A 20,569-nucleotide genomic window follows, 5' to 3' on the forward strand; every position below is an offset into this window, starting at 1 on the left:
ACTTGGTGGACCATGCAGTCCTATACAACCACCTCAAATCTGCCGCCAACTTCACTGGAGATGCTATAGCCTGGATCCATTCCTTCTTAGCTCACCGCACTATGCGAGTCTTCTCCACTTCCGCCTCTGCTGACCCTATCAAAATAACCTGCGGTGTCCCACAAGGATCCTGTGTCTCCCCCACCATGTACAATTCTCTCCACAGCATTTTCAGAAGCGTGACCCAGGTGCGCTCTACCTTTTTCTTTCTACTTGGCCGCATTGTTACACAGCGTACGAAGTTCGATAGGTTTGGAAAAGTAGCCTTCTACGGACTGCACTCCGTTCTTTAATCTATACTGGGTGAGTGGTCCGTATATTTATGACAGCATACACTTGAATTATGATATCCCTCTGAAGTTGTCTGTATAGCAGCCTGTCTATATGACTTAAGTATTCCCTTTTTTCTGCCCCCTCTAGGGTGATACTATCAACTCGCCTCCATCCTGCCCTGAGGAAGGCTCTGACTACTGATGCCAGTTTGGCATGCCGAAACGTGATTTATATATATGTTGTTCCCTTTAGGAACGAACTTTTGATTCTTTCCCACACGTTGGCAGATTAAATATACAAACTCAGCTAAAATAATATTCTTTTTACATACCTACCAGGGTAATTTTTTATACACCCTGGTAGGCCTTATCCTGCAGGAACTATGGGTAGCCTGTAATAATTGTTTTATCTTGATGTGATTAATATGTTACCCCTTCTTTTGCACTTAATATATTTGTGATGAATGTTCTGTTTTTCTTTATTTTTTCAATTGCTCTACTCTACTTATTTTTTGCTTTAGAAATTGTGTAAAATCTCAAAAAAACTATGCTTTCAACAATAAATTTATGGTTAGCATTTCTCAGACTGCTCCCTTGGTGTATCCCCAGTGATTTGCCTCGCAAACACTAGCCTTTAAATTACTATGGAGATTTAATTTGAATGTCGGACAGAATCTAGGACTGTCTCGAGTGTGAGTACCCCTTTGTCGGTTTTTGTAAATTCAATATCTTCACCAAGCCTTTGTTTGACAAGTTGGACAGACTGGGTGTAACCTACACAAATTATGCAGATGACACCCAGATCATCATCATCCCTTTCGGGCAACTTCGAGGCTGACTCTGCCTTGGTGAACAAGATCTACACCCTCATTCAGGCATGGATGGCCTCCCATGGCCTCTGCCTAAATGACGATAAAACTGAGTTACTAATCCTAGGCTCTGAAGCTAATTTCCAAAAATTAAGCACAAACTACACATCCTTCAACATTGATAATCCTATCAAGGTGATGTCCGTGGTTAAAACTCTTGGACTCTACTTGGACTCCTCCCTCGCACTTAAAAAGCAAGTGAACTCCCATGCCTCTTCTACAACTTACACTTGCAAACTTATCCGAGCATCCAGACCGTACCTCTCTTGCGCGAGCTATATCACTTTAGCCAATGCTCTGATTATGTCAAGATTAGATTACTGCAATGCCCTGTATGCAGGAGCCAACAAATATATCACAGATAAAATTCAAAGACTGCAGAACGATGCCGTGAGAGCAGCACTGGATATCCCTCATAGAGAGCATATCACTAAATTCAGAAAAGAGGTTAACTGGCTCAAGATAATGGATAGAATCCTCCTCAAAACAGCTTCCCTCACATCCAAATGCCTGAACAACCTAGCTCCCCTCCTTACCTTATGGAAAAAATTACTAGGAGAATAGTCACCCGCCCTACAAGATCTGCTAACACATTCATGCTAGAGACCCCTAAATTCAAACGATCGACAGTGGGAGGTACCAACTTTCCTGTTAAAGCTGCACAATGCTGGAATACGTTACCACTTGACCTTAGACTTGAGCAACCTTACCCCATATTTAGACATAAGGCAATCAAATGGCTGCGCGCCAATGACGCATAACTATACCCACACCTTTCCTACTACACCCGGCCCCCATCCAACTTCTATCTGTGAACTAATTCTGCACACTAGGAAATGATGCCTGCATGAGCACCCAGAAGGTTGTATATGCTATATAAATATACGATGGAAATGTATAAATATGACTTGTATATATGTCCATATAGATAAACATGCTAGCGTCTCTTGACATTCAAAGCTACATTCTATATTTTATGCATCTCTGTTGTATATACTTGTGCCAAGTACTGTACCTAAGCTTAAGAATTATTGTGTATACTGTGGCGCCCGGACACCCAAGGGTTTGGTGCGCCTTACCAAATAAACAAACAAACTATAGTGGTGTTGGCTGGTGGGGGTTGGAGATGTGGTCGGTGAGCCACATTGGAGTCTGTGAAGGATTTGAGAAGCTTTAAGTGGGAAGGGCGCTCATCATTTGGATCTTCTTCGCTGCGTCTCCAGTTTGACACCTGCAGGGTGCAGGACACCCATCATTTTATGGGGTGTTCTTTTCTCAGAGGATGCCCCTTTGGATTCTGTAGTCTTCTAATTTCTTCTTCCAAGTTTGCGTTGGGTGCAACACAGTGCTTCCGACGAAGAGTTTCCAACATCTTACTAGCATAGCGCCTTAAGACCATGTCTCTTGCCTGCAGGGACTTACCAGGGGTGTGGTATACCTCACTATGCTTGCAGCTGTGCTGGTGACTGGCTCTTCCAACCCTGGTCTCCTCACAGGTATGTGGGATACCTCACTATGCTTGAAGCTTTGCGGGCGACTGGCTGTTCTAGCCCTGGTCCCCACACAGGTTTGTGGGATACCTCGCTGTGCAGGTGACTGGCTCTTCCAGCCCTGGTCTCCTCACAGGTATGAGATACCTCACTATGCTTGACGGGACTGGCTGTTCTAGCGCGGGTCCCTACACAGGTTTGGGGGATACCTCACTATGCTCAATTCTATGCACGGGGCTGGCTGTTCTAGCCCGGGTCCCCACACAGGTTTGTGGGATACCTCACTATGCTGGTGACTTGCTCTTCCAGTCCTGGTTCCCACACAGGTTTGTGGGATCTCACTATGCTTGACGCTATGCACGGGAGTGGGTTTGTGGGATGCTTGAAGCTGTGCAGGTGACTGGCTGTTTTAGCCTTGTTCCCCACACAGGTATGTGGGATACCTCACTATTCTTGATGCTGTGCAGGGGACTGGCTGTTCTAGCTTGGGTCCCCACACAGGCTTGTGGAATGCTTGAAGCTGTGCAGGTGACTGGCTGTTCTAGCCCTGGTCCCCACACAGGTTTGTGAGATACCTTGCTATGCTTGAAGCTGTGCAGGTGACTGGCTGTTCTAGCCCAGGTCCCCACACAGGTATGTGGGATACCTCACTATTCTTGAAGCTGTGCACTGGATGGCTGTTCTAGCCCGGGTCCCCACACAGGCTTGTGGGATGCTTGAAGCTGTGCAGGCGACTGGCTGTTCTAGCCCTGGCCCCCACACAGGTTTGTGAGATACCTTGCTATGCTTGAAGCTGTGCAGGTGACTGGCTGTTCTAGCCCAGGTCCCCACACAGGTTTTTGGGATACCTCACTATGCTTGAAGCTGTGCCCGGGACTGGCTGTTCTAGCCCAGGTCCCCACACAGGTTTTTGGGATACCTCACTACGCTTGAAGCTGTGCAGGTGACTTGCTGTTCTAGCCCTGGTCCTCTTGAAGCTGTGCAGGTGACTTGCTGTTCTAGCCCTGGTCCTCTTGAAGCTGTGCAGGTGACTGGCTGTTCTAGCCTGGTCCCCACACAGGCTTGTGGGATGCTTGAAGCTGTGCAGGTGACTGGCTGTTCTAGCCCTGGTCGCCACACAGGTTTGTGGGATACCTCACTATGCTTGAAGCTGTGCAGGTGACTGGCTGTTCTAGCCCTAGTCCCCACACAGGTATGTGGGATACCTCACTATTCTTGAAGCAGTGCACTGGATGGCTGTTCTAGCCCGGGTCCCCACACAGGCTTGTGGGATGCTTGAAGCTGTGCAGGTGACTGGCTGTTCCAGCCCTGGTCCCCACACAGTTATGTGGGATACCTCACTATTCTTGAAGCTGTGCAGGTGACTGGCTGTTCCAGCCCTGGTCCCCACACAGGTATGTGGGATGCTTGAAGCTGTGCACGTGACTGGCTGTTCTAGCCCTGGTCCTCTTGAAGCTGTGCAGGCGACTGGCTGTTCTAGCCCTGGTTCCCACACAGGCTTGTGGGATACCTCACTATTCTTGAAGCTGTGCACTGGATGGCTGTTCTAGCCCGGGTCCCCACACAGGCTTGTGGGATGCTTGAAGCTGTGCAGGTGACTGGCTGCTCCAGCCCTGGTCCCCACACAGGTATGTGGGATACCTTACTATTTTTGAAGCTGTGCACGGGACTGGCTGTTCTAGCCCGGGTCCCCACACAAGCTTGTGGGATGCTTGAAGCTGTGCAGGTGACTGGCTGCTCCAGCCCTGGTCCCCACACAAGTATGTGGGATACCTCACTATGCTTGAAGCTGTGCAGGTGACTGGCTGTTCTAGCCCTGGTCCCCACACAGGCTTTTGGGATGCTTGAAGCTGTGCAGGTGGCTTGCTGTTCTAGCCCTGGTCCTCTTGGAAGCTGTGCAGGTGACTGGCTGTTCTAGCCCTGGTCCCCACACAGGTTTGTGGGATACCTCACTATGCTTGAAGCTGTGCAGGTGACTGGCTGTTCTAGCCCTGGTCCTCTTGAAGCTGTGCAGGTGACTGGCTGTTCCAGCTCTGGTCCCCACACAGGCTTGTGGGATGCTTGAAGCTGTGCAGGTGACTGGCTGTTCCAGCCCTGGTCCCCACACAGGCTTGTGGGATGCTTGAAGCTGTGCAGGTGACTGGCTGTTCCAGCCCTGGTCCCCACACAGGTATGTGGGATGCTTGAAGCTGTGCAGGTGACTGGCTGTTCTAGCCCTGGTCCTCTTGAAGCTGTGCAGGTGACTGGCTGTTCTAGCCCTGGTCCCCACACAGGCGTGTGGGATACCTCACTATTCTTGAAGCTGTGCACTGGATGGCTGTTCTAGCCCGGGTCCCCACATAGGCTTGTGGGCTGCTTGAAGCTGTGCAGGTGACTGGCTGCTCCAGCCCTGGTCCCCACACAAGTATGTGGGATACCTCACTATGCTTGAAGCTGTGCAGGTGACTGGCTGTTCTAGCCCTGGTCCCCACACAGGCTTTTGGGATGCTTGAAGCTGTGCAGGTGGCTTGCTGTTCTAGCCCTGGTCCTCTTGGAAGCTGTGCAGGTGACTGGCTGTTCTAGCCCTGGTCCCCACACAGGTTTGTGGGATACCTCACTATGCTTGAAGCTGTGCAGGTGACTGGCTGTTCTAGCCCTGGTCCTCTTGAAGCTGTGCAGGTGACTGGCTGTTCCAGCCCTGGTCCCCACACAGGCTTGTGGGATGCTTGAAGCTGTGCAGGTGACTGGCTGTTCCAGCCCTGGTCCCCACACAGGCTTGTGGGATGCTTGAAGCTGTGCAGGTGACTGGCTGTTCCAGCCCTGGTCCCCACACAGGTATGTGGGATGCTTGAAGCTGTGCAGGTGACTGGCTGTTCTAGCCCTGGTCCTCTTGAAGCTGTGCAGGTGACTGGCTGTTCTAGCCCTGGTCCCCACACAGGCTTGTGGGATACCTCACTATTCTTGAAGCTGTGCACTGGATGGCTGTTCTAGCCCGGGTCCCCACACAGGCTTGTGGGCTGCTTGAAGCTGTGCAGGTGACTGGCTGCTCCAGCCCTGGTCCCCACACAGGTATGTGGGATACATCACTATTCTTGAAGCTGTGCAGGTGATTGGCTGTTCTAGCCCTGGTCCCCACACAGGTATGTGGGATACCTTACTATTTTTGAAGCTGTGCACGGGACTGGCTGTTCTAGCCCGGGTCCCCACACAAGCTTGTGGGATGCTTGAAGCTGTGCAGGTGACTGGCTGCTCCAGCCCTGGTCCCCACACAAGTATGTGGGATACCTCACTATGCTTGAAGCTGTGCAGGTGACTGGCTGTTCTAGCCCTGGTCCTCTTGGAAGCTGTGCAGGTGACTGGCTGTTCTAGCCCTGGTCCCCACACAGGTTTGTGGGATACCTCACTATGCTTGAAGCTGTGCAGGTGACTGGCTGTTCTAGCCCTGGTCCTCTTGAAGCTGTGCAGGTGACTGGCTGTTCCAGCCCTGGTCCCCACACAGGTTTGCAGGACCTCCCCCTGGCTCTTCTTGGTAGGGAGGCAGGCCATTCCTGATCTTCTATGGTCATCAACCCTCGTGGGATTTCAAAGAAAAGCCCTCGGCCTATGGCACTGGTGAGTTTGCTAGTCTTCCTTCTTTGCCAGTTTGAGAGCGTTTGTGTTTGTTTTGTTCCACCATCCTGGTCTCTTTGCAGAGTTCCTTGCTTTTTTATATCTAGCGTGATATATGTTTTGCGGCTTATCGAGAGTACTGCTCGACACAGCGGTAGTATGACACTTCTTCACAGTAGGGCGAGCGGGAGGAATCCACATTTCTTTTATATACATTTAGAGTATGTCTCTGCTTACACTTCTCTTTTATTCTTACGGTCTGGCTGCCCAGTCACCGAAAAAGCACTGTTTCGGTTTTGCGCCTCTTGTAACAGGAAATTCCTGTGGGAGAACACACACAGCGTGTGCAAACTCCGTCTCCCTCGAGCTCACCCGGAAAAGCTCTGTCGAGCATGTGAACTCTTTCGCCCAAAGATGTTGAGAGATGCGCGGCGAACAGAGGTACAGAAAACTTGATGTAGACGCACTGTTAAAGGATCATTACTTGGGCAAGTTAAACGGATTGTGAGGCTCTTCGAAAACTTTAATAAAGAATATTTTTTTTAAAAGCTACTCGCGGAATGGCAGAAGGACCTGGGCCGAGTTATCGATGTCGAGGAATGGGGGAAAATTTGGACCAGGCTACGAACAAGGGAGGGGGGGGGGGCTGTAAGATCTGCTATAGATATTACACCACCCCGGTTCAGCTAAACTGAGCCAACGCGGACCTCTCCCCCAAATGGCCGGAGAGGCTGTGCAGAAAGGGGTATCCTGTTCCTTCTCTTGTGGTCATGTAGAGCGGAAAGGTACTGGGGGGAAGTGATGGCCACATTAAAGCAATCACAGGACTAACAATCCTGTGGGACCCTGTAAGTATTCTCTTGGGTGAAATTGGGGGAGGAGCACTCCCACTCTCAGGACAGATGGCGTGCCTATGCACTCGCCTCCTGCTGACCGCAAAAATCAAACTGGCTCGATTATGGAAAAACACGGAGGGCCCCTCGACCCCGTTATGGTAGTCGAAATGCTAGGAAATCATTGTGGCAGAAAAGATTACGGCGATACTCTGGGAACTTGAATCCCTTCCTGAACATGTGGGCAACCAAACTCTGTCCCTTCCCCCAAGCAGGACTTGTAGGGCCAGGTCATCAGCCCCCCGATTTTGCCCCCCCCCCACACCCTGCTCGGCTCCCTGAAAAGATAAATATGGTTGGGGTTCCTGCTGGTAACCGTTGTTCTATGCAAAGCTGATGTTGATGTCCATGTACATTATGTTGAAATGTGTAATAAAAAAGTGCTGTTGAAAGAAAAAAAGCTACTCCCTAAGCAGGCTCCGGCGGAAACCCTATCATATTTTCTCCAGCATTGGATCTTTCATGGATTCACATGCTATGAATATTCCCCGTCGTCAGGCTGGGAATCCTCGGTAACATGGAGCCGTTTAGACTGAAACTTTGTCACTTTTATGCTCTATCATAGTCCTGTTTGGGTCATATTGCCCACAGCCAATAGCAACACCTTCCTCTGCTCCTCTCCTGTCAGCCATCTTCAGATTTTTTTACTGCACGTTGGTGTAGAGAGTCCTCAAAAATCATCTCCAACTTTCCTACACTAAAATGAACATCTTTTTCACAAAAAAAGATATTTTTCCATGTCTAGTCGACGACCAGCTTTAGCGGCAACACCGACCGTTGACTGCTCAACCTCTGGTATTCTTCGATGAAACTTTGTCTGCATAGTTGGGCCTACTTCTGGCGACTCCATGAGGAAAAGCCTGTGCCCACTGTGGACTGAAGGTCTACATTGAGTATCGCCACGATGACTGCCTCTACTGTCTTTAGCCACACCATCCAGGGGGTCTCCAACAAGACGCTGGGCGTTCGTCAGTTGTCTGACTCTGCTTCAGTACAGAGTCATGCTTCGCTATGTTGGCCCAGCGAACCAGCACTAGCAAGAGGACTAGGTCGCACGAAGTCCAGGCCTCTAAGCACCATATTTCCTCATGTGGAGCCGCCTCTCACTTTCCACCGCCCTCTCCCTCCATTTTGAACGCTTACCAACAATTGCTAGCCACGTCTGTGGGCTCAGACTATACACTGCAACCGCACACACCGCTTCTGTGTGTAGCCTGTTGCTACGTTTACCGGACAGCCTTTGGATTGCTTGCTATTGGCCCAATTGCTATGATACTCTGTACTATGAAATGATGCATGGTGCTTCAGCGCTGCGAAGCCCCAACCTTCTCACTTTAGCGCTTCACACATACCAAGTTTTCTAACATTGCTTTTTCTGTTTGGTGCCCTTCTATTCCAGTCTCTGCACAGACGTGTTGTAGTGTAGGATTGCACATAGAAAAAAAAATCTACATGTGTGTTTGCATCTTTGAAAACACATGCCTCTTTTCATGCCTGTTATTCGGATATCCGCGGCAGCATGCTTTCTGATATCCGCGGCAGCATGCTTTCTGATATCCGCGGCAGCATGCTTTCTGATATGGGCTACATTTAAAAATACACGTTGGGCCTGCAGTGCGCCCCTGTGCGGGCCTTAACATTTACACTGGTGAACGATAATGGACTCTTGGGGAGTAAGAAGGGGGGGGCGCTTTATGTATGTGTATAACTATGGCGGGGGGGGGGGTGTTTATGCCTGCCTAGAAGCTGGCAACTTGAAAAGCCCCCCCACTTCATTTACTCAATTCCCTCTAGAGCGCCTCAAGCCCAACCCATCAGCTTGACACATTGACAACATACCAGCATGGCGGTGGGGGGCGGGGGAGGGGTTTGTTGGGCTTGCACTTCAGTAAATGTGAACACACGACGTTGCGCCTACCGGGGGCAGTAGCTCAGTTGGCAAATGTTCTGCGACCCCACCAAGGGGACCCTTCACACTGAGAAGGGGGTCAGGGGGGTTCTTCAGAGGGCAGGGGCCTGTATTTGGAGGGCTGGTGGCTCTGATCGCCCCCAAGAGATATTACCCATTCAGAAGTGGCTCACCCCAACCCCCACTGATGAAGTGGGGGGGGACTACCTCGGTTCCTACTTTCCTGGGTATGCGTGCTCCTTCAAGCAGCAGTGGGGTGTAGGCGCTACCTCTAGCAGCAGTGGGGGTCTAGGCGCTACCTCTAGCAGCAGCAGTTGGGGGGGTCTAGGCGCTACCTCTAGCAGCAGCAGTAGGGGGGTCTAGGCGCTACCTCTAGCAGCAGCAGTAGGGGGGTCTAGGCGCTACCTCTAGCAGCAGCAGTAGGGGGGTCTAGGCGCTACCTCTAGCAGCAGCAGTTGGGGGGTCTAGGCGCTACCTCTAGCAGCAGCAGTTGGGGTCTAGGTGCCCTTCCTAGCCTGCAGTCACGGGACTGGGAGACCCACTTGGTGGCGGGGGGGAGGGCGGCTCCTGGGCGGTTCTACACTGCACTGCTGCTCCGCCTCGTCGGGTCCGTTGGTGCCTGTGCAGTAGTCGTCGCACTTCCTGGTCTGTGTCTGTGAAGTTCCCTGCTGGAGGTGTTTGTGGTCAGTCACATGCCCCGTCCGTCACGTGACCTCAGGCCGGGGGAGGGCTCGGCAGCAGCTCATGGAGGGCGGGGCAATTTCAGGTTAAGTCACTTGGTTCAGAGGAGCGTGTGGAGTTGCAGTGTCTGCCTCAGATCACACAAGGCAAGGGGTACGAGCTGAGAGGACGTGCTCACACTCAGTCTCAGGTGAGTGAGTGAGTGCATCATGAGCTGCTAGTACCTTTAGATGATAGCCTCGCGGGTGAGCCACGTTCGCTTTCTGGGAGTGGTGTAGTGCAATCCACAGCAGTGTGGTGGGGGGCTGTGGTGGGAACGCACAGCATCTGGACGGCAGGCACCTCGGCTCGAGGGACTGCTGTGGTGAGGGCGCACAGCATCTGCATGGAAGTGACATTAGAATAAATTACTTAAGTAAAACAAGTGGCAAATAACTTGGCGCAAAATACCTAAATTGCACTATTATTATATAGTGAGCAATTCTATTGTCATTAGGCTTTTCTTTCTACGAAATGAATCACTCACAGAGCTGCAGATGAGACTCAGTGTGATTACATTATTTTTCCAGGATCACACACTTTGGTGAAATGGTGAAACCGGGATGTGGACAATTTAAGCAACTGAGCACATCTTGCCAGGTTTAGTTGATATTGATGAAGGTTTCCCTGTGCATTTCATGTATTTAACAATACTTAATTTGTAGCAATGCCTTGAAAGTAAACTACCCTTTCAAAGTAAACCAGCTCTACACTATACTTTGTAATAGAAATATGTTGAGCAATAGGAGTATGGCTTTAGTTGTATTCTCCCCATCCTGCATGTAAAGTCACAATAGCATCATGCAGATTAATGTGAGCCTAACAAATCCTCCTTGGGTTTTAAAGCAAGTAATTATTTCATAAAGCCTGCAGCCTTATGCTCCCTTCTCACTTCTGATCAATTCCTCCCCTTCCCATTTCTAAAGGGACAAATGTCAATGCTAATAGCCCCCCCCCCTCTCCGTTCAGTGTCTAATGGCTTACATTGAAATGCTCTGTTGACAGAGAACAAAGTGAGAGCCCCTCTTCGGCTGCCTGGAGCTCCTTGGAACATTGTCTTGCCATTGGGGGGTGGGCTGCTGCCAGGACAATGCAGTGGGGCCCCTCTCCTGTTCGGGAAGAGTAAGGTGCCCGCTGGCAGGACAATGACTGTGTGCCGAGCAGGAAGTTCTGAGCACACAGTCATTGTCCTGCCAGCGGGCACCTTTCCTGCTGGGCACCCTCACTGAGGTGCTGAACGGGAGAAGTCCAGTCAGGCTCTCAAAAGAGCCTGTGGGGGGCAGCTTGCCCTCCTCTTCTCGGCGGGCCACAGTGCTCACACTAACAGCGTAATGCCACTATAACTGCGTGATGCTAGGACTTGTGCACACCGGGAGTGCCCACCCTAGTGTGCCAGGTATTCAGTGTTTCCCCGCGGGCTGTACGCACCCCGCGTTACAGTGCGGTATAATCACACACGGCGTGCTTGCTCTCATGGAAGCAGCAGGTGTGCAGTGTGTTAGTATATACACCTCACGGTCTGTATAGAAAAGTACACAGCGCAGCCGTACTGCGCAGAAGGAAGCTCGCTCGCGTGCGTGCATGCATGCACGCCGCACACTGTTACCGCACCTCTCGCTTGTCTTCGGAGCTGCGCCGGGTATTGTCGGCCCGACGTTAGTTACACTGCAGTCATGTTTGTGAGGCTGCATCCGATGGCGCAAGCCCTGGGCACATGCCAAAGAATTCTAGGTGTCCGTTGCTTCTGGCGTGTTACCCCCTCCAGTGATGTCACGTTTGCTGTTGGCTGCACGCGCCCTTCGGTGCATTTAGTGCAGTGCCTGGCGCGGCGGGGCCGTGCATTGCATGCACCGTACGGAACATGTCTTTTCTTTCTTTGCAGGGCAGCCGCGCGTGCGCCAGTGCCGCTCCTGGTGCGGACCCAGTGCTTGCCAGGCAGGGGAAGTCTCTGGACTGGTCCATACACCGCCTCTCCTTTCTGACACATTGTCAGATAATTAATCCGGCTCTCCCCTCGCCCTTTTCCTTTGATGTTGTTGCGTTTTTTGGCACTCCGCTGCCGTTATGTGTGGTTTCCTGGCGCTATGGGAGGTGGGCTGGGGTTGGTTAGTAGGTGGGGTGGGGGCAATGAGAGATTGCATTGCTGATGTGGGCGCTAGAGGCGCCCGGGCTCCGCGTGCAGGTAGGTTTCGGGGGTGGGGGGTGTGGGTGTGTGTGTGCGCGCGCGGTCTCTGAAGTTTTTAGTTTTTTGGGGTGGGGGGGTCTTCGGTTGCATGTGTTGCTGGCATGCAGGGCTCAAGTCCAGGGTTCACCCAGGTGGACAGAGTCCCCCGCTCTTTTGGTAAACAATGAACGCCCTCCCACCACACCTGGGGCAGACACCTCCCACCTAGCCTTCCGCAAAGCCATTGAAGCAGGGGTCGAAGTGTACGAAAAGAAGTAGTGGAACTATGTTCCCTGCCGGCCTGCACCCACTCCCTGCAAACTCCATCGCCACGTCCCCTCCCACACACAATACACACCTCCAAACACTTGCACCTGGTGCTTAAGGGAACGTCCAGTGCAGTGCACTGAAAGTGCACCTTTCAACTTCTTCCTACACTTTTATTTTAAAACGAAACCATTCCGGAACGGTTTCTTTTTAAAATAAAAGTATAGGAGCTGTAAAAGGTAATTTCAAAAAGTAGAGGAGCAGCGCTCCCGACCGCCCCCGCTCACTTCGACCACTGCATTAAAGCCCAGCTATTCACCTCACGCAGACGCTGTGTGTATAATGTCTGCCAAGTGCCTCCCCCCCCTGCTGTGTAGGGTGTATGCCTCGTGTAACTAAGTCACAGCCTTGTATCGGCGCCTCGATGCTGTTTGCGAGCTCTATACATTCTGAAAATAAATAAATAAATGCTAATTTCTGATGGCCCCACAATACATTGGTATGTTAATGAGCCGCCCCACGCTTGGTTTTTTTTCGTTTTTTTTGGGATGTTGCCTCTGAGAGTTGGGTGCGTTTTCTGAGGTTGGAAGTGCACTGTTTTTATGACGGGACTCGGCAGTGCACCCCCTGGCAGGCGTCCGGGGGACCTCATGGGGTGTAGCAGAACGGGGCACCTCGGGACTCGGCAGTGCACCCCCTGGCTCGCGTCCAGGGGACCTCATGGGGTGTAGCAGAACGGGGCACCTCGGGACTCGGCAGTGCACCCCCTGGCTCGCGTCCAGGGGACCTCATGGGGTGTAGCAGAACAGGGCACCTCGGGACTCGGCAGTGCACCCCCTGGCTCGCGTCCAGGGGACCTCATGGGGTGTAGCAGAACGGGGCACCTCGGGACTCGGCAGTGCACCCCCTGGCTCGCGTCCAGGGGACCTCATGGGGTGTAGCAGAACGGGGCACCTCGGGACTCGGCAGTGCACCCCCTGGCTCGCGTCCAGGGGACCTCATGGGGTGTAGCAGAACAGAACGGGGCACCTCGGGACTCGTCAGTGCACCCCCCTGGCTCGCGCCCGGGGCACCTCGGGACTCGGCAGTGCACCCCCTGGCAGGCGTCCGGGGGACCTCATGGGGTGTAGCAGAACGGGGCACCTCGGGACTCGGCAGTGCACCCCCTGGCTCGCGTCCAGGGGACCTCATGGGGTGTAGCAGAACGGGGCACCTCGGGACTCGGCAGTGCACCCCCCTGGCTCGCGCCCGGGGCACCTCGGGACTCGGCAGTGCACCCCCTGGCAGGCGTCCGGGGGACCTCATGGGGTGTAGCAGAAGGGGGCACCTCGGGACTCGGTCACTGGGAGGGGTCCGGGGGACCTCATGGGGTGTAGCAGAACGGGGCACCTCGGGACTCGGTCACTGGGAGGGGTCCGGGGGACCTCATGGGGTGTAGCAGAACGGGGCACCTCGGGACTCAGTCACTGGGAGGGGTCCGGGGGACCTCATGGGGTGTAGCAGAACGGGGCACCTCGGGACTCAGTCACTGGGAGGGGTCCGGGGGACCTCATGGGGTGTAGCAGAAGGGGGCACCTCGGGACTCAGTCACTGGGAGGGGTCCGGGGGACCTCATGGGGTGTAGCAGAACGAGGCACCTCGGGACTCAGTCACTGGGAGGGGTCCGGGGGACCTCATGGGGTGTAGCAGAACGGGGCACCTCGGGACTCAGTCACTGGGAGGGGTCCGGGGGGCCTCATGGGGTGTAGCAGAAGGGGGCACCTCGGGACTCGGCAGTGCACCCCCTGGCAGGCGTCCGGGGGACCTCATGGGGTGTAGCAGAACGGGGCACCTCGGGACTCGGCAGTGCACCCCCTGGCTCGCATCCAGGGGACCTCATGGGGTGTAGCAGAACGGGGCACCTCGGGACTCGGCAGTGCACCCCCCTGGCTCGCGCCCGGGGGACCTCGGGACTCGGCAGTGCACCCCCCTGGCTCGCGCCCGGGGCACCTCGGGACTCGGCAGTGCACCCCCTGGCAGGCGTCCGGGGGACCTCATGGGGTGTAGCAGAAGGGGGCACCTCGGGACTCAGTCACTGGGAGGGGTCCGGGGGACCTCATGGGGTGTAGCAGAACGGGGCACCTCGGGACTCGGCAGTGCACCCCCTGGCAGGCGTCCGGGGGACCTCATGGGGTGTAGCAGAACGAGAACGGGGCACCTCGGGACTCAGTCACTGGGAGGGGTCCGGGGGACCTCATGGGGTGTAGCGGAACGGGGCACCTTGGGACTCAGTCACTGGGAGGGGTCCGGGGGACCTCATGGGGTGTAGCGGAACGGGGCACCTCGGGACTCAGTCACTGGGAGGGGTCCGGGGGACCTCATGGGGTGTAGCGGAACGGGGCACCTCGGGACTCAGTCACTGGGAGGGGTCCGGGGACCTCATGGGGTGTAGCAGAACGGGGCACCTCGGGACTCAGTCACTGGGAGGGGTCCGGGGACCTCATGGGGTGTAGCAGAAGGGGGCACCTCGGGACTCAGTCACTGGGAGGGGTCCGGGGGACCTCATGGGGTGTAGCAGAAGGGGGCACCTCGGGACTCATTCACTGGGAGGGGTCCGGGGGACCTCATGGGGTGTAGCAGAAGGGGGCACCTCGGGACTCAGTCACTGGGAGGGGTCCGGGGACCTCATGGGGTGTAGCAGAAGGGGGCACCTCGGGACTCAGTCACTGGGAGGGGTCCGGGGGACCTCATGGGGTGTAGCAGAAGGGGGCACCTCGGGACTCAGTCACTGGGAGGGGTCCGGGGACCTCATGGGGTGTAGCAGAAGGGGGCACCTCGGGACTCGGTCACTGGGAGGGGTCCGGGGGACCTCATGGGGTGTAGCAGAAGGGGGCACCTCGGGACTCAGTCACTGGGAGGGGTCCGGGGACCTCATGGGGTGTAGCAGAAGGGGGCACCTCGGGACTCGGTCACTGGGAGGGGTGCCTTCAGCAGCATAAACTCGCCCATCTATTTCCCGACCAAATGACCCGTTTTTTTCTTCTGCTGAGCTTCGGATTTTTTCTATGTTCTCCTCATTCTTGCTATTTCTTTCCCTTCGATTTACTGCCACATTTTTTTTCCTCCTCCTTCGGGTATTTCTTTTTCATATTTCACTCGCCTCTAACCCCCCCGCCCCCCATTTCTTTATTCTGCAGCCTCCGAATCATTGCCTCGTTTTTCAACAGTTTTTGTTTGTGTCCAGTGTTGCAGACTGTACCTCCTTTTTCTGAGTTAGGAAAGCATTGCGCCTCAGCTTGGAGTGCCCCACTAGAATTCCACAGATGGGCTTCTTGGCGCTTCTCACCAACTACACAGATCGTGGATGCTTTGCACCACACATCCTCATATGCTGTGATTACTTAAAGTGGACCCCGTCTGAAAGCCCCCCCCCCCCCCCACACTCTTCTCAGCTTTTAGATAGATCTCGCAGTATTTTTTACTAACTCGGTGATGTTTTTTTCAGTGTCTTGGGGTCTTCCGTTGCTAATGAAAATGACGGGCGCCATTTATACCTTTCCACTTGGCTCCCACGCTTCTTTCCTTTTCCTTCTTGTAGGTTATTCTCGCCCATTTGCTCTTTTGCTCTCTCACCCTTTTAAAAAGTTTTTTAATATTTTAGCCCCTCACACCTTGGTTCTTTCTCTTGCCCCCCCCCCCAACCGCGCCCTTTCCATCTCTCTTCACTTTCCAGTTCATTCGCCCCCCCCCCCACTTTTGTATTCAGCGCTGTTTCTGCTACAGTGCTCCCAACTGCAAAGCCACACAAGCATGGTCCCGAATACCACACAAAGCCCTCAGTTACCAGTTTGTTCGGGGAGGGGGTAGGGGAGGGTTTAGGACAAGAGTGTGCTGAATATACACGTTTCTGGATGAAGGGATAGGCTAATGATGAGGTGTTAAATATAGCGCTTTCGCCAAAGCGCTTTACATATAACATATTGCATGCAGCATCACCCAAGCAAAGTTTGTACTCCTTTCGACCTAAAAAGGATGAAAGGCTGAGTTGGCCTTGCTGGGACTCGATCGGGCACGGGTGCACCAGCGAGCGCTCAACCCGCTTGGCCATCTTACCTGAAGCGCCTGCCTGTAACTACCAGCCACTGCCCCCACTGGTGGAAGTTGGCACCTCCTTCACATGAGGCAGAATCGCCTTTTGGAGCTGCTACCTTTGCACGGCCCGTTCTGACTTCTTGTCTTCGTTGATTCTGCCCCTGCGGCTACCCCCTCTCCTCAACCCCCCCCCCCCCCCGGCCGCTACTACGTGCCCTGTCCTCTTCTCTCACTGGCCTCTTAAAGGTGCGTAGTAATCCGATATCCGGATAACTGAATGCCGGCTATCCAGACCACAGGGCTCTCTGCCCTCCTCGCTGGCCCTCTGCTACCCGGAAGCTCCCTTAGCCGGCATTTTCCTAACTGAATGCCGACTATCCAGACCACAGGGCTCTCTGCCATCCTCGCTGGCCCTCTGCTACCCGGAAGCTCCCTTAGCCGGCATTTTCCTAACTGAATGCCCGCTATTTAGACCACAGGGCTCTCTGCCCTCCTCGCTGGCCCTCTGCTACCCGGAAGCTCTCTTAGCCGGCATTTTCCTAACTGAATGCCGGCTATCCAGCCCACAGGGCTCTCTGCCCTCCTCGCTGGCTCTTTGCTACCCAGAAGCTACCTTAGCCGGCTGAATGCCGGCTATCCAGCCCACCGGGCTCTCTGCCCTCCTCGCTGGCCCTCTGTTACCCGGAAGCTCCCTTAGCCGGCATTTTCCTAACTGAATGCCGGCTATCTAGACCACCGGGCTCTCTGCCCTCCTCGCTGGCCCTCTGCTACCCGGAAGCTCTCTTAGTCGGCATTTTCCTAACTGAATGCCGGCTATCCAGCCCACAGGGCTCTCTGCCCTCCTCGCTGGCTCTTTGCTACCCAGAAGCTACCTTAGCCAGCTGAATGCCGGCTATCCAGCCCACCGGGCTCTCTGCCCTCCTCGCTGGCCCTCTGCTACCCGGAAGCTCCCTTAGCCGGCATTTTCCTAACTGAATGCCGACTATCTAGACCACAGGGCTCTCTGCCCTCCTCGCTGGCTCTTTGCTACCCAGAAGCTACCTTAGCCGGCTGAATGCCGGCTATCCAGCCCACCGGGCTCTCTGCCCTCCTCGCTGGCCCTCTGCTACCCGGAAGCTCCCTTAGCCGGCATTTTCCTAACTGAATGCCGGCTATCCAGCCCACAGGGCTCTCTGCCCTCTTCGCTGGCGCTCTGCTACCCGGAAGCTCCCTTAGCTGTCATTTTCCTAACTGGAATACCAGCAATGGCAGGGCCGCTTAAGAGAGCATTGCGGTTAATGGCCGGCTGCATTGCAAAGGTTCGTCTAGTTTTTCTAGAGTGCCACATTTTGCCCCAAAAGGTGCCCCGTGGTTACTGTAGGACTAAAAGCAAGTCTGAAAAAAAGAGCACTGTCGGCAGTGACCTGCAATGAAGAGTTGTTTGTACGCGGCTGCGACACAGAAAATGGCGGCCTGGTTCTGGCGAAGTGAAGTGATGGTGGTCCACAGAGTACGCAACTAGGCCTTCCCCCTTCAGGAGTGAGGGGTCTGGACCAGTTTCAGATGTTGATGCCCAGACTGGGCCAGCATTCGCATTCACAAAAAGGACGTGGAGCCGGAGAGGTGATACAACAACCTTCTTTATTGGAGTGCAAACGGGAACTGCCCTCTCGCACCCACACTCCTCCTTTCCACCCAACGTCATGAACCACGCCCCCAACAGAGGGGCTTCTAACTTAAAGGGCCATAACACCACCCCAGGACAAATGTTCAAATATCCAGACTAACACTCTTCGACCCAGCGTAGTGGTTTCCGTGTCATCCGCTGGGGTCTAGCACTTCTTTCTAGTGCCTCTCCTTCACCTGGAGGTTCACACCCTGCCCCCCTCGATCCAGGTCTCCCCTGCACGGGACCCACAGGTCATCACAGGGCTCCCGTGGCTCCGGATCCGGCAGTCCTCGCTTTTTGACAAATGTTTGAACAGAGAGCTGTTTTTCATGACTTCCTTGTCCTCATTCTGGGCGGTCACCATAGTCCCTTTGACGGCGGTCACATTCATGGGTTTCCGGGCCTATCGTGAGTCTGTCTTTTTGACCATCGGCTCCCGAACAAGAACCTGGGAGTCCTTGGGTACCGCCCTGCGCCTGAGGTTCAACTCTTGTTTTCTCTTTCACTTCTGTGTCTCTCTGGATGACCTCAGTGTCTGCCTTTCCAAGGGTCGAAGAGTCTCTCACAATGCGAGTGTGCACATCATAGCGTACCATCAGTTCTGCCGGGGTCTTGTTGGTGGCCTCGTGCGGGGTGTTGCGATAGTCCCGCAGGAGCCTCCACAAGGTCTGATGGGGATTGGTGGCTTCTATGCGGGCCCTCTGGAGGGATTTGTCTATAGAGGCCATGAACCGCTCGGCCATGCCGTTTGCTTGGTGTTATCTTGAGGTGTTTGAAACCTAGGTGTTTTGCCAGCATCCCAAATTCATGGCTGTTGAATGGCAGGCCATTATCTGACTTTATCACTCTTGGTTTGCCCCATTTACTGAGCACGTCCCTAGGGTAACTGCAACGTGAGGAAAAGCTGTGATGGCGGCTTTCTTGACAATGGGGAACCGGGAATACTCATCAATGCGTAGGGGAAGGTATTCTCCAGATTCTAACGCCCGTAGAAGTTGACTGACTCTTCCATGGCCGCTGCGGGATATGTGTTGGCTGAAGAGGTACTGGGGGCTCCGCCGGTGCTGTGCACTGGCAGGCAAGGCAGTTTTTGATGCACTCGTCAACCAGCAAGCCCAGGAAGGGGAACTAGACGTGGCAGCACAGTTGTCTTTTGGTGTTCTCAGCACCTCGGTGTCCCTCGTGAGCCGTTCGGACCACGTCAGCCCTGAGTGCTGCAGGGATGACAATACAGCAGCCCCTCAGTAGGATTTGTGGTCTTTGACGGCCAGCTCGGACTGCACCAATGCCAATCTCTCCATTTGTCCCCCTCCCCCCTCGGGTGGGACATAACACAACAGTAATCCTTAAATCTGTTGTTCAGGCTGATTGCCGGGGAGGACGTCGCCGGCATGGGTAATTAGGGGGCCCGCACGGTGACAGGAGAGGTAGTCTGCTGGATTTAGTTCACCTCCTGGCCTATGCACGATGTTGTAGTTGTACTCTTTCAACCTAATGCCCCACTGCTCGATCCTTGGGGGCATCTTGGTGCATGGGTTGCTGAACAGGGATAACGCCTGATGGTCTGTAATCAAGGTGAACTTCTTCCCGATGATAAAATTGTGGAAATAATCGCATAGACGGCTGCCAAGCTCTCCTTCTCTGACTGAGAGTAGGTGGATTCCGGCATGGTCAAGGCCCTGCTGGCATAGGCTACAATGTGTCTAGGGTTGATATCTGCCCCACTCGTCTGTGCCAAAATGGCCCACAGGGCTGGCGTCCACTGTTAACTCTGTGTGCCATGAGGGGTCAAAATATGCCAGGCGATGGGCTTCGGTCAGGGCCTTTTTGATGGAATCAAACGCCAATTGGCAAGCAGAGGACCGCTCAAACACAGCATCTTTCTGCAGAAGTCTCCTGAGAGGTTCTGTAATTGAGGCGTAGTGGGGGATGTATCTCGCACAGTATCCAGTCATTCCCAGAAATGACCACACTCGGGCGAGGAAAATATGTCCAAAAAATGTCTTCTTTGATTTACTGAATCGACATTTGTGGATATTGAGTGTTGGGCCTGTGGCCTGGACCGCTGTGCAGGTGGCTAGGAGTGCAGCGTCGTGGGCTTCTTTGGTCGCTCCAAATATGAGAATGTCCTCACTAATTTAATGCCCCATTGATGGGTCTGATTATCTGTCGGACGGATTCCTGGAAAATCCCAGCCACCACCTAGTTTCAAAAGTTCAATCGCCGATATCGAAGCAGCCCCTCGTGGGTTGCGAACAACGTTATCACCCAGCTGGTGGTATCCCTGTATCAGGTCGAGCTTGGAGAACATCTGGCATTGTGGAGTTGCACGATCATGTCTTCGATGCATGGGCCCAGGTGCCTCTCCCTCTGGATGGCAGTGTTGGCCATCCTCATGTCGATACAGAGGCACAATCTCCCCCCTTGATGACTAAGGGGGATACCCATGGAGCTGGGTCAGTGGCCGGCACCATGATACCATCCGGGAGAAGTTGGTTGAGCTCTCTAGAGACGGAACCCGACACACCTGGGGGTTTGGGGGACTGGTCGTACTGACGGGTCGATGTGCAACCTGATCAGTGGGCCCTTCAAATTGCCCAGGCTGTGCAAAGGTGGGGGAACTTCCCTATGCTATCATG

The 20,569-nt window shown here is 54.0% G+C and overlaps 1 protein-coding gene across 2 annotated transcripts in view; it reads left to right on the top strand.

Moving 5' to 3' along the window:
• The window catches only part of ACP5 (acid phosphatase 5, tartrate resistant), an 87,441-nt gene that overhangs the window by 17,104 nt on the left and 49,768 nt on the right, over nt 1-20,569 (top strand). The window contains exon 1 of one of the 2 annotated variants that reach the window (XM_069604208.1): nt 9,823-9,931. The exons of the other annotated variant lie outside the window; for it this stretch is intronic. The gene's annotated coding sequence lies outside the window, so the exon portion shown is untranslated. Of the gene's footprint in view, nt 1-9,822; nt 9,932-20,569 lie in introns of those variants that run through there. 2 annotated transcript variants of the gene reach the window in all.

This window comes from Ambystoma mexicanum, chromosome 3q, assembly GCF_040938575.1.
Source record: "Ambystoma mexicanum isolate Mex_15411 chromosome 3q, UKY_AmexF1_1, whole genome shotgun sequence".
Lineage (NCBI taxonomy): Eukaryota > Metazoa > Chordata > Amphibia > Caudata > Ambystomatidae > Ambystoma > Ambystoma mexicanum.